We start from the raw sequence: 15,237 nt of genomic DNA, 5'->3' as shown, positions 1-15,237 counted from the left end.
CACAGTGTGACTGAAGAGGGCCAGGAGAAGGAGGGGGAAGCAGCATGGCACAGTGTGATTGAAGGGGGCCAGGAGAAGGGGGGGGAAGCAGCATGGCACAGTGTGACTGAAGAGGGCCAGGAGAAGGAGGGGGAAGCAGCATGGCACAGTGTGATTGAAGAGGGCCAGGTGAAGGAGGGAAAGCAGCATGGCACAGTGTGATTGAAGGGGGCCAGGAGAAGAGGAGGAAGCAGGATGGCACAGTGTGATTGAAGGGGGCCAGGAGAAGAGGAGGAAGCAGCATGGCACAGTGTGATTGAAGGGGGCCAGGAGAAGAGGAGGAAGCAGGATGGCACAGTGTGATTGAAGGGGGCCAGAAGAAGGAGGGGGAAGCAGCATGGCACAGTGTGATTGAAGGGGGCCAGGTGAAGGAGGGAAAGCAGCATGGCACAGTGCGATTGAAGGGGGCCAGGAGAAGGGGGGTAGAGCAGCATGACACAGTATGGTGAAGGGGGGCCAGGTGAAGGAGGAAAAAGCAGCGTGGCACAGTTTGATGAAGGGGGAAAGCGGCATGGCACAGTGTGATGAAGGGGGGCCAGGTGAAGGGGGGAAAAGCAGCATGGCACAGTTTGATGAAGGGGAAAGCGGCATTGGCACAGTGTGATGAAGGGGGGAAAAGCAGCATGGCACAGTGTAATGAAGGGGGAAAAGCAGTATGGAGAGCGCAGTGTGATCATAAGGGGGATCAGTGTTGTGATGATAAAGGGGCAGAATGTGATGATGAAGGAGCACATTATGATCATAAGGAGGCACAGCGTGGTGATGATGAAGGGGCACAGTTTGATGAAGGAGAAGTGTATTAATGAGGAGACGGCCCTCTCTTTTCTACCTTGTATGTTTTCATTTTGGCGTAGGGGTGCGTTGAAAAAATTACTGAGACACTAAGGGTACCTCAAGCTGAAAAAAATTTGGAGAGGGAGAGGGGTGGGGACGTGCATGCAGGACTCCTAAAAATAAATATATAGAAATGTTTGCTGTTTAATGTATTTATTTGTATTACTCTCTTCCGTAAAGTGTATTATATGGTTTGTGTTGAAAGAAGCAAAGCATTATTAAATGAACAAATAACTTTAAACGAGGAGGGTGCAAATTAATTTTTTGCAGGGGGGCGCCAGACATGCCAGCAGTGGCCCTGTACAGAGAGCAAAGACACGGCTTTCTGCACCTGTGGTTATGTTGTAGCCGGCAATGACGTGGTACAAGAAGATCCGCACCTGGAGGAGGAGCTGCCGTCCTGCCACCCAGAAAAGCTGGAAGAAGGACTCAGGAGCCATTGCTGCTGACCGGATTAGTACAGAAAGGGGAGAGCCGCTTCCAGTAAATAAAGATTGATACTCTATTGATTTAATTCAGTTTATATTACCGGATTACTGTTTGCAAGAAGGATGATTCTTGCATGTTAAATTATATATGGAAACATATAAAAGAGTTAAATTTAATTAATGGCCTATTTACATTGGGAACGCAAACCTATTGTCTGTATCGATAAGTAAAGTATATGATTATGAAGTGTGCATATTGATACTATAAATTAAAGGGAAGGGTATGCTTAATCTATTAGAATGTGTTATAAGTAGTGATGGTCCATCAAAAAACAAAAAATAAGGTTACCTCTGCTTTATATAAATATCATGTCACTGTAAAATAATGACTTACCAAGGGTCAGTTTTAACTCCAAGAATGAGGTTATTAATGCTATGTGTCATTTCAGTATGATCATTCTAAGGCATCTCACCTGTATTGTACTACACACATGGAAATATCACCTGGGATATCCTAAATAGAACACAAAGTTTCTCAAGCAAAAGGTGCGGGTGAGTTAATAAGTAGTTCAGTCATTTAGCGAATCACAAATTAACAATGTTGTTATCCAACAGTCTTATTTGCAAATAGTACTGGAAATAGCAGCTCAACAACAGCTAGAGAGAGACAGGTTTCCTAACACGGCCTTAGGTGAAAGGGGTTCTTATCCCAAGCCTGCTGTGTGTGTTCTGTGTGACTGTGCTATGGATCTTTTCATGAACATGGTCCACAAAGTAAGAAAATCACCTAGAGGTCCATCTAGTCTGCCCTTGTGTTGCATGTGTTTGATTTGCAGGGTTGTTGTGGGAGAGGAGGGTATCTGCATTATTGTTTCTGTTGCATTATTGTTTCTGTTTCTACATATTTTCTATCTGAGTCTTAACAATAGCAATATATTTGTTATGTCAATTCATAAATTATTTTACTGTATGAATTCCCACCAGTCCATGCATCTGTCACTATTTCTGTACTTTCCAATTTTACTTCAATTTCAGACGGCGTTCTCTTGTTATAGACTTTTTTTTTTTTTTTTAAAAATACTGCATTCCTGAACTCTATTAATACTTTCAATATGTTTGCGCTTTTCATATCGCCTCTGTCCCTTCTCCATTTTTACGATGTACAGATCTGAGTCACTAAGGATTGCAAAGCAAAAAAAAGTGCAAATTTGATCCTGGACAAAAAATGTTACAATACAAGGGGTGCAAATTAATTTATTATATTGCATGTAAGGAAAATAGTGGCTGCTTTTTCATGTCATACACAAATACTTCATAGTATTATTTGTATACTTATACTTAAAGTTGATCTAGAACATGCCCTACCCCAAATATAAATCTGTCCCCGCATTTTAAATTTACTTCCTCCAATGCAACATGGTTTTGCCCAAGTGCAAAGATACTCCTTTTTTTGCTTGGCTCTCCTTAATGACTTAGGCCCTACATGTTCAACTCTTGCAGTCTATCCTGGTAAGTTTTGTTCTATTCTATGCACCTTTTAGCAGCTTGTCTCTGAATTATTTTTATTTTATACCATACTTGTCAACTCTCCCGGAATGTCCGGGAGACTCCCGAAATTCGGGTCGGTCTCACGGACTCCCGGGAGAGCAGGCAAGTCGCCTGCATCCCGCAACTGCCTTCCCAAAATGATGTGATTTGCAGTGAATCGCGTCATTTTGGCCCCGCCCCATGACAAAACGGCATTTCCGTCGCGAGGACGGGGCCAAAATGACACATATAGCTGCGCCATGCCCCCTCCCGCCCTCCAGTCACGCCCCTCTCCCAGACAGAACTTGCCGAAAGTAGGCAAGTATGTTTTATACATGACTTTTTTGAGGATAGGGCCTCAAGCTGAGGTCTTGTGCTACTAATATCTTGATTGAAGTCAGTATAGTATAGTATAGTATATATTATTTCCCACATTGTGAATATTAGTGCACATAACATTTAAAGCCATACAGCTTTACTTCATACTGATACTATTACCAATGTACTTTTTACATACTTGCCAACTCTCCCGGAATGTCCGGGAGACTCCCGAAATTCGGGTTGGTCTCATGGACTCCCGGGAGAGCTGGTAATTCTCCCGTATCTGGACACTTATATAAAATTAGTGCCGAAATGTACGGGCGGAGGGGGCGGGGCTGCGCGATTTCCGTCATTTTGGCCCCGTCCTCAGTGATGTAATGCTTGTTTGGGGTTTTACACTGTGAAAAGACCCAAAACAGGCATTACGTCACTGAGGGCAGGGCCAAAATGTGAATCGCGCAGCCCCGCCCCCTCCGCCCATACACCCCTCCTGCCCTCCAGGATCTCCCGGACCCGGCCAATGCAAGGTTGCTCAGTATGACTTTTTATCCTTTTTATGGGAGCAGAAGAATCTACTATATTTGTCCGCCCCGTAGTTTAAATAACCATTAAAGAAAACTCTACACTCCTCAAAACAAACGTGTTACTTTGATACCAGGATGCAAGATATCTTTTTAAACAAAGCTATATCCCTGCAAACACTGCTCTTATGACCGATAAATACTAAGCCTTCCTCCTTAAACCATTTGTATAAACAAGTGTTAAAGTTCCTGATGCCTGGGGTTCTGTATACTAACATGACTTTGTCCTCCTAACAGCAGTTACCACCCTAACAAACTCAAACAGGCAATTATCCTATCTTCCTTGCTACATTGCTCATGCACTATGAGGTCTTCAGATGATGTGACTTCACTGCAAACTGTCAATACACCTTAGTGTGAATTCTGCCCTTGGGTTTAAAGTCTCAGCCGCGTTACAAATTAACTGCTGCTTTAAATGCAAACATCGATTAAGCTCAGCTAGTTGTATATCCCAGTATCCCAATAATTATCTACATCTGATAGCTATAAAAAGAAAGAAGCGGGAGTGATGCAGTCAATAGACAATTACTACAATGCTTCTGTTTTAGAAGAACGTTTAGATTTGGCAAGATTTATACTTTATATGCCCATAAAAAAATTAAATTAAGTCTACATACTTAATGTTATACAAAGTGTGTATGATCATTACAACCATTGTTTAAGATATAATGCAGATAATTAGCACGCCCATGGTAATATTGACCTGCAAATGTCATTTGCATCACTTGCTGAAAAAAAATATATTTTGGGCCTGATTCATTAAAGAAAGTAAAGCAAAAAAAAAGAGTAACTTTGAATCTTGGTAAAACCATGTTGTATTGGAGGGAAGGTCAATTTAAAATGTGAGGACAGTTTTATAACTGGGGTAGAGCATGTCCTAGATCAAGTTTTAATGTCAGTGTAAAAATTAAGCTATCAAGTATTTGCATCCTACATGGAAAAACAGCCAGTATTTAACTTATGTGCAAAATAATAAACTGATTTGCACCTCTTGCATTTTAAAATGGTTTTGCCAAGATTCAAAGTTACTCAATTTTGTGCTTTACTTTCCTTTATGAATCAGGTCCATTGTTCACATTGACTATGCTAGAGCACAGCAACAAAAGTATTTCCTTGTCTGATAATTTGCTTGAGTACTGTAATTGTCGGATAATTTGCTTTGAAAAAGACAGTGAGACTATACTGCCATCTGCTGTAGATTAGAGATATGACAAGGACTACGTGAATTGTAATAAAAACCCATTTTAATACTGACTGAACAATAAATTTGTTACTAGTGTATGAAACCTTCTACTTAGCACTACTTATCATTGATATGATTATTTAGTTATGATTCAGAAAAGTTCAATTCCTAATGAGGAAAATTGCAGACACACATGAAAATGCACTCAAGAGATAGCCAAATACCAACTGGTCTTCTATATCCAAGAAGAGGCATCTGTGCGAGTAGAAGGCAAAGACTACAAAGCGCCAAATATCTGACAACTCCAAACAACAGAAGTAAGTTCCTGTCAATAAAATAAACTTAAATTCTATTCTATCCTTTGTGCATTTTACCAAATCCAGACAGGTTATTTAGTAAATATTATTTATACATGTGGACATGTTGTCTAAATTTAAAAAATTGGAACAAATATAAATTTAATTGCTATGTTTGTTTCTTTATATTCAGAATTTATCTCATTAAGGAACGTAAAGGCCTATACGTGCAGTATTTTGTGTAAAATCTCTCTGCAACTGCCCAGAACCAGATCATATGGCAGTTAACCCAGCAACATCCAATTAATCTTCGAGAGCAAAGAACCCTTACTACAAACTATGATTTCAGGGGCTGAACAGTGAAGGGTTTGGGCGAATGCATATAGGCAATGTACAGTAAGGAGTACAATACAATCTGCCATATGTATGTCCGTATTAAACAAGGCCCAAAGCTTGAATCGGATGCTTCTTCATTCGCTCGAGGTTGGCATGCCCTTACTGTACATCCTACTTGCCTACATTCACATGATGAAACCCGGGAGATCCCGGACAGGTGGGTGGGACGCAGTGAATTGCGTCATTTTGGCCCCGTCCACCGCGACGAAAATGTCATTTTGTTGCGGGGGCGGGGTCAAAATGACGCGATTTGCCATGAATTGCGTTATTTTGACTAACTTCTTGTGGGATGTGGGAGACTTGCTTACTGTCTGGGGGGTGGTGCGGGAGACCTACCCGGATTTCGGGAGTCTTAAAATTGGGTTAATCAACAGATTAAGTCCAGAATCACATTTTCAAGTGCTATGCCAAATAAAGGCCACATAAAATATTACACATTTTGGTAAATACAGTCCCAGAAGTAGGCTTTGTAAGGAAAAGTGTATAACTCTTAACATTTAAATCTGCCATAGAGGAATGCTTATAATTAAAAATATCAGTTTTGCACATATGTAGATGTACACAAACATGTGCAGACTTCTGGTAATTATTGAACAAGTAAAAGCAAGGGGTGTGGCTTGGCAGCCATTTTGTTTTGTTGCCATGTTTCTACTGGGCTCCAGCAGAGAGCTGCCTTTTTTATATATATATATATATATATATATATATATATATATATATATATATATATATGGGTCTTTCCATCCCTAATAGCCTCTCAACCCAGCCCTGCCTTCCACTCACACCAAGGGCAAAAAGAGGAGCCCATATCTGGGTTGAAAACCCTGCTAGCCAAGGTAAACCTACTTTGACTGACACTCCTGCCCCAGCAGCATACATTCCCTGCCTGAGATCCTGCAGGGGCTGCATTCACTTGGTGCTATCAGTGCATGTGTTCCTGACCTGCTACAAACAGAGTACTACTCCCTGGACACAGTGCAGCTCAGGGGTTCCAAGTGTACAGAGGGAGCAGTGCTATCAACTGACAGTCATGGTTGTGTGAGAAACACCATTACAGGTGTTCAGATCAATTGCACACTCCCCTCCACTTTGACTTGAACTATACGTTATAATCTAGGATCCCTGTACTATTCTATTGCAAACTCCCTTTGTTAACCATCTGAGTTACTGCAGACAGTACTGGGCATCAATAACACTATTCAAAAGCAATAGGGTTAACAAGCATCATCATTTCTGCCATACTAATTTGATGCGGGGATACAGACTTTCATAAGACTTTCATTAGCCTACAAGAGGGTTTGTCAAATCCACCTATCAGCCCTTATAAAAGCAGGCACATACTGATTGTAATCCCTTCAGCTTACCACTAGAGGTCCTCGGCATCCTATGTAACCTGAAGCATCTTTACCTGTAAGCAAGCTGTTACAATCTCTTCTGGAATATGTGACTAGGAATACAACCCCTCTGATCTCGCTGGAGATGACTCATCGTTAAGACTTATAGAAGTTGTCCATCCATGTACTGAAATTATTCCTGTTTTGGCGTGTTGCTGTGACACACCCAGTTCAATCTATCCATGCTTTACTACTAGCATAATATTATTTAACCTTCAGCACTCAGTTTGTCTGGAAGAGTCAACCTTCATCAGTACTCACCTCTGCTTAACTGCCAGTATGGCCCCCAAAAAGCTTATGCCAAACAAACCTGCCCCACCAGTAAAATTCTTTAAACTGCAAATGTCTTCAAGTGAATCTGGCCCTGCAAGGATTCGGATACACCTAGGGAAGTCTAAGTCAGTACCACAGTAGATTTTCTACCTCCCCTCCCTCACAAAGACCCTCTTCTTTCTGCAGACCCCGATGGTCCTCTTACCCTTAAAATGATTCAATATGTTTACTATAATTACTCCCTGATATGTGTTCTTCTTCTTCACTACGAGAGATCAAGATGGAAGTTTCAGAATTAAGTGACAGAACCAGCCATATTGAAGGCAAAATGGAGGAACTGTTAGTTTCCCAAAATTATCTTATCATAGCTCATGAGCAGCTGGAAAATGAAGTAAATTCCCTAAAAGATAAAATAGAGTATCAGGAAGATGGGTCTAGGAGGAATAACATGAAGGTCCAAGTGATTACAGGACACGTCCACAATGCATATCTTCTTTCACAACTGAGCTATTTCACTAAATTTTATTTAAAGCTACAGACCAGGTGCTACTCATAGATCACATCCACAGGCTCCAGAGTCCAAGATCAGGTCTTGAAGCTGCACCCAGAGACACACTGCAGAGAATGCACTTCTTTCACATTAAGGAAGATATTCTCTGAGAATGCAGAGGCTCTCCAAGACTTTCAGCTGTTTTCGGATTTCTCTCCAGCTACTATTGTCAAACCCTCAGGGACAATGAGATCCTATATAGAGGGGGCTTCTTTGTTAAGTTTTTGATTCAAAAAAACAACTGCACACGTGATCTCCAGAGTGAAATAAGAAATTAAGCTCTTAAAGGACTGGAACATTGTCACTCAGGAGACCAATCCTAAACCTCGGGCCCATATTCATAATGGACGGTCAAGATTGGAAAAAGACTGACTCCACGATAATGCTTCTCAGCAGTCCTTACAATTTTTTATCTGGAGGGACAGGATACTTACACAAGTGGTGACTCTATTTATAGGTGGACCAGCTTTCATTGATATGGTTCCACTAGTCCGATTCTTAAGTTTGGTTTGTTCAGACATGTCATATGTCTAGACTTTTCTTTACCTCATCTAAAGCCTTTACTTTAAAATGTTTTAATGTTTTCTCATGTTACTTAAAGTTTGCTAAACTAGTTATAGTCTCACTACAACCCCTTTCTGAGCCAGGTTAAGACATATTTTTCACTTTGACTATGTCTTATATTTATCTGATAGTATGTGTAAGATCACCTTTTGCTTATGTTCTTACTACATTTCAGGCTCCTTCTTGGACTTGTTTACCTGCACATAGTAACAGAACTGCAAATTTTCCTTTCTCCCCTTTGACCATTTAGCACTTGTCCATGAAGATGTTCTGCATCTATGTGACCCTTTCATGGTTTTTTTTTTGCATTGACGTTCCAGGCACTTAGCTTACCCCTGTCACTGCCACATAGCTACATTTACTCACAACAATATAAATTGGTTGATATACATTGTTAAATGTACATGGATGGCAGCTCTCTGTATTTAAGCCATACACTCGAATTACACATTTTGCTGGACCCCTCCTTGTCTGGAAAATACTCTGACCCAATGTATTGGGTTATTTCAGTTTCCCTACCCTTTAATGTTTCCCACATTTTCTTCCCACCTCCCCCCTCTCCTTCGAACATATCACAATAGGTAACCAAACTTTTAATTCTCGACGGCCAACTCTCACACTTGTAACATAGCACCTCTTTATCCTTTGCCCCCAATATATTTAGTTTGGATAGTAAAACTCCTTACTTTAAATTTTCTGGGCATAAACTCCCCCAACAAAAGAAGGCTAGCCCTCTAGTCTTTCCACAAATACAAAGCCGACATTGTTGCAATTCAGGAGACTCACTTTTCTGCTAAAGCCCTTCCTCTCTTTAAAGACAATCATTATTCCACTTGTTATGCAGTGGATGGCCCGCTTAAATTCAATGGGGTGGCCATTTTAGTCAGCTCAAAATGCCCTTTCACATTCAAGTCCAAAAAAGAGAATAAAAATGGCAGATACTTGATTATTATAGGTACTATGGAGAAGACAGTAGTAACTAGTATACCGTAGATCTATGGTCCTAATTCTAGACAGATCCCGTTCCTAAAGGAAACATTAGATATCATTGATAGGCATAAAGTAGAATGCCTGATTATTTTGGGAGTTTTTAATATTGTAGATCTTCTGCACACAACTCACCTTCAGTCTCAGATCTTACAGGTCCCTCAATAGAATTTGGGAAACTCCTGACAGAGTGTAGTCTGTACGACATATGGAGGATTAATGCTCCAGAGGAGAGAGGTTATACATATTTCTCCTCGGTTCATAATTCTTATTCACATTTTGATCTCATACTTTCAGATAAAGGGACTCTACAGTGTACCTTAAAAATCAAAATACTTCCAGTAACGTGGTAGGCCAATGTTCCGCTGATGTGGACCCGGAAACACATACAGGCCTCTGCTCCTCCCAGTCCTTGGCATCTTCCCAACTGTTTGTTATCTTCATTGGAAGCCGAAACAGCTCTCAAAAAAAGCCCTGCTCTTGTTTACACAAACAAATCACCTGGAAGACACTCCAGTCATGAGAGGAGGGTCACGGTCCGTCTCCGTCAGCTTTGCAACATCTCCCTTTTGAATGCTGCTTGCATCCTGCAGCCCTTGTTTGTTTTGTACTGTGCAGTATTTGTGTTCATTTTATATGTTGCAGCAGTACCTCTGATCACCAGAGGTGTTGCTATTGTGCCTTACTTGGTTGTATCAGGGGTTAACCTGCCCTGTAATTATTTCTTGCACCTGGGTGTGTTCCTTCTTAAACCTGTCTCTCCCAGCAGTCATTGCTGGTTATTGTTGTCCCATCCCTCTGCTGTACTTGTGGTTTCATGCTGCCTGGATCTCTCCATATCACTGCCTACCTGCTATCTGGGATCTCTCCATATTACCACTTACCTATATCAGCCATCTACCCAGTATTTATTCCTGCATTTTCCTGTATATTCAGTATTACACCATCAGATTGTTATTCCAGCAATAAACTTTGTGTGTTTTTACCTCATTCTTGGCTCCTGAGCTGCACTTTGTATTTGAACCGTGACAAGGAGTAACTATTCCAAAAAGACTTAGAGGTATATTTACTAAACTTCAGGTTTTTCAAACCCGCAGTTTAGTAAATATACCGCTTAGAAGACAAACTTTCTGTCTTGTCAGCTTGGAATAAAGCTCGCCCCTATATATTACTTGAGAGCAAACTCTCTTATACAAAACCAACTACAAAAACTTCTCATGACTTGCACTCAAACCGCACTTAATAGACTTTGCAAGAAATTCTATGTGGCTGAAAATAGAGCTGGTAGACAACTAGCCAGTAAATTGAGAGGACAACAAGTTAAAAATTGAATGATATTATGGGTTAAAAGTTTTAAAATCCAAGAAATATATCTTATATTTTGCTAAATACTATACCTACCTATATAATCTGAATGATAGCAAGGATATCCATCAGCCTTGTGCCACTGATACAATAGATACAAGACATTAGACTAACTCTCAATGTCCCTTGGTGTCACTCTGAGATTGCAGCAGTTATTAAAAATCTCCAAATAGATAATGCTTCTGGCCCTGACAATTACATCAATAGTTTCACTACCACTTTTAAAACAGAATAGACCCCGATCCTTGAACAACTGTACAACGCAGACACTGAGAAGGGGAGCTTCCTGGTAGAAATGTTAGAATCACAAATTGTAATCATACCCAAACTGGAAAAAGACCCTTCAGACTGAAAAAAATACAGCCTTATAGCATTATTCGACACTAATATAAAGATACATGCTAAACTTATAGCAAACAGAGTTAACTCAATTATGCCAAACTCGATACACCTGGATCATATGAGTTTTGTCACAGGATGTTAGGGGTCCGACAATACGAGAAGGGTTGTACATATAATTTAACAAGTAAATGAAAACCAGGAGGAGCTGTTGGTGCTTTCTCTCAATGCAGAAAAGGAGTTTGACAGGGTACATTGTAATTATATGAGACGTCCTGATCCAGTTTGGGTTCCAAGACAATATCTTGAATGTAATCCTCGCTCTATATGAAGGTCCCTCTGCTAGGGTGTATAATAACAGTTTCCTTTTGGAACAATTTAAAATTATTAATGGTTAAAGGTAGGTGTGCCCCCTTTCCCCCCATATCTTTATCTTACCAATTGAATCATTAGCTGAGAAGATCAGATTTTTTCAAACTTTTAAAGGTGGTGCCTTGAAAAATATTTTGCATAAGCTATGTATTATTTGCTGATGATGGGCTGCTTTTAATTTCTAACCAAGAGACCTCGCTGATATTCCTACATGAGATACCCAACAATATAGCAGGGCCTCCCTTTACATCCAAATCTTATGCCCTCCTGATTAACTTCCCTAGTGGTAGTCTTAGAAACAAGTTTAGAAGTGGAAATGGGATAAGGCGCAGATGGGACTGGTTTTGAATAACAGGTACCTCAATACCAATCAGTGTCTCAAAATACTGTTATATCAAGCTCAATTATGCAATATGTGAGCAAAAAATACAAAACTATAAAAAACATGCAAACACAGAGTGTATAATGAACGATGGTAATGTTCACAATATCAGCGTATTTAGTCCCAATATTTGAGTACTGCCGATTATATACTTCAATCTTCTCAATACTAAGCAGTCCCTAAGGTACTGGATTGTCAGCTTAAATAAACGATTTAGCTAGACAAATCGATTTGTAAAAATATATATATCATAAATGGTAATAGTCACAATGTCAGCGTTATGGATCCCAGTGTTCCAGTACTGTAATCATTTCAATATGATTAATAGTGTTTCAAAACCACCATCAGAAATGTCTTCTTTGATATTCAAAACTTCCCCTCCAGTGATTCATATGTGGGAGATAAGAAGACAAGAACGATTCTCCAATGGTGTAATACCCCTGACGAAGTCTCTATGACGAAACGCGTAGGGTTCCAATGGGAGCTCGAGTTTGGTCGCTGTGACAACACAACCCGGAAGTCAGTCAGAATCTCACTGCGGGACGGAGTAGCGAGGAAAATTTTGACTGCGTGTTTAAAGAAACCTTTATGAGACCTGTTTTCCCTTGCAAAATGTAAGTGGATTTTATATCTGTATGGTATTAAACATTGTGATTGGATTATTACACCATTGGAGAATCGTTCTTGTCTTCTTATCTCCCACATATGAATCACTGGAGGGGAAGTTTTGAATATCAAAGAAGACATTTCTGATGGTGGTTTTGAAACACTATTAATCATATTGAAATGATTACAGTACTGGAACACTGGGATCCATAACGCTGACATTGTGACTATTACCATTTATGATATATATATTTTTACAAATCGATTTGTCTAGCTAAATCGTTTATTTAAGCTGACAAACCAGTACCTTAGGGACTGCTTAGTATTGAGAAGATTGAAGTATATAATCGGCAGTACTCAAATATTGGGACTAAATACGCTGATATTGTGAACATTACCATCGTTCATTATACACTCTGTGTTTGCATGTTTTTTATAGTTTTGTATTTTTTGCTCACATATTGCATAATTGAGCTTGATATAACAGTATTTTGAGGCACTGATTGGTATTGAGGTACCTGTTATTCGAAACCCGTCCCATCTGCACCTTATCCCATTTCCACTTCTATACGATTTTGCCCTTTTGGGAAATTATTTAGGTATTTCCCACGGGATTTAGGCCGCATTCCCAACCCTATCTCCAATCTATAGGAGCGCAGAGGAAACGTGTTACTTTGCTTGTTAGAAACAAGTTTACCTACTCATGGAAGGCTTCTGCCTTACCCTATCTAAGCATGAAAATCGCCTACAAACTGAATAACATCCTGCAAGTAAATTTTTCTGCACTGTTTTTACAACTCACTAACCTTTCCAAGTCATGGATTTCCTACGAGATCTTCTGGTTGGGTAGAATAGCAGCTTACAAGCTAATGCTACTACCTAAGATGATTTATTTTTTCCGTACATTACCCCCTCTTATCCCGAAAAATTTCTTAGACAAGCTTCATGCCATCATGAGCACCTACATTTTGAAAAATAAACCCCCATGTATGGCACATACGAATGACTCTAATTCCGCAGCACTGTACACAGAACTCACTTACTTCTTCTCAAAAACCTGGGAAGCCTTGCTCTACTAAACCTTGTCAAATATCACAAGGACTGTCTTTTATCACAACTGAGAGACTGGTCTCTCCCACCTCACCAGAAACCATGGGTAGACCTAGAGAAGACACTTAACGCTGGTTTTCCCATTGCAGATTTATTATGGATCCCTAAAGCTTGGAGACCATACATTGACAGCCTTTCCACTCTAACAGACTCAGTGGTGTTCTGGGATAGAACTATTGAAAAAAATGTGTGCATGTCGTTTCCTACCAGAAATGTATCCCTCAATGCTGTAGTAAAGTTAATCCCCAACCGTAATCTTTCCCACTGGGTGGCTAAGGGTGTTTCTACCTTAAACAATATATTTAACTCATTTCACAATGAGCTTTGCGTAAAGTTTCCCAACACTGGAAAAACTCACTGCTCTCAACTTATCAGGCGCCGTCCCGCATTCTCACCTGGTGCTGTGGACGGACGCCCTCTCCCCAGCCGCTCTCCCTGTTGCCTGGCAACGGGAAGTCACTTCCGGCCAAGGCAGGAAGTTCGGGCGCATACTAGGCAACGGAGACGCTAAGCCGCACTTCCCGTCGGCAGTCAGACCAGCTGACTGCCGACCTCCACTCCCACCAATGATACAGAGTGCACCACTATTTAAACTAGACTCTGGCATCACTAGGGTGCCAGAGTATCTAGTCTTCCAAGTCTGTCTCTTGGCTGCTGTTTGCTATATATACATTAGTTAGTCTTTCTAGATTTTGACCTCTGCCTGCCTGACCACACTGTCCGGATTCTCCTTGGTTTCTGTTTGGATCTCCTGGCGTTGACCCTGGCTCCCTGACTACTCTTCTGCCTGATTCCTCTGTACCTTGTTGCCTGCTCGGTTTTGACCCCGGATTGTCGACTACAATTGTTCACCAGACCTGGTAGCTTCCTGGGAGGGCCGCGACCGACATGTCCCAGCGGCTCAGTCCAAAACTCCTTGCGGAGTTCCCTGGTGAAAACCTGGGGCGTGGTTAGACTCCGCGCCTCCTTACGAAGCAGCGCAGATACCAGCAGGTGAGGCTTTCTGATTTTCTTGTTCGTGACACAACTATTCACAAAATAATATCTGGGAGGAGCTCAGCTTCAAGATGGAAACACGTGGCATGCCCTACTCCACTGCAACTTACTCGCCCTGAATGAAATGGTTCAGTTGGCATGAATATGTCACAGGTGGTGAAGGGAAAGGATCCATGTAGTGTCCTAGCTATAGACCCATATTGCTATGTCGATAGCTAGATTGATAGATATATAGATGGCTAGATTGATAGCTTTGTAGATAGATAGATTGATCGAGCAACCCATGTGGTCTTTCTTGAATACTTGAATGACATATACCAGTTTCATTATCGAAGTTGGTCAATGAAAAGTTTCTGTCTTTGAAGTATTTACATATGACCTGAAGGTGAACATAATACTACAAAATAGTATTGCTAAGAATGATGAAAGCATTATAGTTCACTCAATTTCTAAAGCTCTAATATGGGATACAGACATTTCAGGTAGTTAGACAGATAAAAGGAATACATAAAAAGTTCACATGTGAGAAGATAGAGGAGATTCACAAACATGCCGATGCAAACTTTCAACTTTCAATAGAGGGATTTAACAATTGACAATACTGAATTATAATCTTTGTATTCACAAATTGCTTAGAAACATACTGGGCACCTAGCTGTCAAATAGTTCCATTAATCATATAGGGCCTGATTCA

The sequence above is a fragment of the Mixophyes fleayi genome, chromosome 2 (assembly GCF_038048845.1).
Source record: "Mixophyes fleayi isolate aMixFle1 chromosome 2, aMixFle1.hap1, whole genome shotgun sequence".
Lineage (NCBI taxonomy): Eukaryota > Metazoa > Chordata > Amphibia > Anura > Limnodynastidae > Mixophyes > Mixophyes fleayi.
Note: the sequence above shows the minus strand (reverse complement) of the source record.